This window comes from Nannospalax galili, unplaced genomic scaffold, assembly GCF_000622305.1.
Source record: "Nannospalax galili isolate Female #2095 unplaced genomic scaffold, S.galili_v1.0 scaffold1124, whole genome shotgun sequence".
NCBI classification, from domain to species: Eukaryota; Metazoa; Chordata; class Mammalia; order Rodentia; family Spalacidae; genus Nannospalax; species Nannospalax galili.
In genome coordinates this window covers 2,785,531-2,787,001 of record NW_008351693.1, presented here as the reverse complement: position 1 = coordinate 2,787,001, position 1,471 = coordinate 2,785,531, and the positions used below count along the sequence as shown (strand labels likewise).

Sequence of the window (1,471 nt, the reverse complement as noted above, 5' to 3'; positions counted from 1 at the left end):
GGTACCTGCATGCGCGCACACACACACACACACACACACACACACACACACACACACACAATTTTAAGTGAAAATAAAAATACTTAAGGGCCAGGTGACTAAATTAGAATGCTATCAAAGAAAGCGAAAACTGCAGGAAGGTGTGAGAACTAACGGTCTTGGCTTTCTGTCATGGTAGGCTTCTGCACACACACACACACACACACACACACACACACACACACACAATTTTAAGTGAAAATAAAAATACTTAAGGGCCAGGTGACTAAATTAGAATGCTATCAAAGAAAGTGAAAACTGCAGGAAGGTGTGAAAACTAACGGTCTTGGCTTTCTGTCATGGTAGCCTTCTGTCATGGTAGGTAAACTAGGGACTCTAAAGAGCTACAGTTTCTCCAGAAAATCCCATGCTGGCGGTAAGAACAGCTTAAAGTCCTGGTGCCACAGACAAAATCATGTCAACATAAACCATACACTCTCACCTCAAAGGGGATATGAGAGCCTTTATTCTGGAGCCAAATGCGTGTGGCCAATGCCCTGGGGATAATTCAAGTTACCCCACATTCCATGGTCCAGTGAGGTAGCAATTTTAAGCAGTTTTTATAGAAACAGCAAAGAAGGTCATAAATTAACACACTTTTCAAATACATTGGTGGAAACAGGTAGAGGGATACAGAAAAGAGGGGTCTTCTCGGCTGTAGACTTCTGGGATATCTGACCGCAGTCTTAAACTTTTGTTGGCGGGCACGAGGTGTCTGTACATTCCAGAGCATTTACCTAAGGTCACAAAGACGTTAGCTCACATACAGAGGACGGACATAAACGGCTACCAAAGGAGCTGGACTGGTTCATGGTACTCTGTCTCTGGACTTGTAACATTCCAAACACTCCACAATCATGGAAGCTGTAATCAGCGAATCAGCCTTGCGGATGGCACACTGTAAGGTGTTCTTTGTAGAAACTTTCTTTACCACTATCTGGGCAGGCTAATGCCCAGGAAAAGGTTAATTTGCATGTTTGATAACTTATGTCACAACTAAATCCTAACATGTGTTTCAGGGCTTTGGTTTTGTTTTTTAATAAGTTATGACATTGCCACAATCAAGATAGAAGGTGATAATTTCTCTTTCTCCATTTGTGGCTCAGACTATAGATAAGCCCATTTCCTTTTACCAATTCTTGTCTCCCTGCTTTCTTTCTGAGCAATGACCTGGGGCCTCTGAAGCTGGTTTTCTTCAGCTTTCACAACCCAGGCATCCAACACGGAGCAGTTTATTACCTCTCAGTTTCATGACGCCCCAGCAACCACCTCAGACTCTCCAGACTGGAAGGAGACCGTAGCTTTAAGCAGAAATCCTCAGCACAAAGTTTACTCCCGACATTACTGGCTGGGTAACTTTAGACAGGCTCAGCTTGCATTTCCGAGGACACGTCCACATCCACACGGATGGGTCATAATAGGAAAAGTGGAA

General features: G+C 43.6%; 1 long non-coding RNA gene across 1 annotated transcript; it reads right to left on the bottom strand.

Annotated features, from left to right (window-relative positions):
* Window positions 1-482: 482 nt before the first annotated feature.
* Window positions 483-1,450, bottom strand: LOC115066882. The gene is made up of 2 exons (XR_003846328.1): window positions 1,279-1,450; window positions 483-776 (listed from the first exon to the last, which is right to left on the bottom strand). It is a non-coding gene; the product is annotated as an uncharacterized LOC115066882 (long non-coding RNA).
* Window positions 1,451-1,471: the final 21 nt, after the last annotated feature.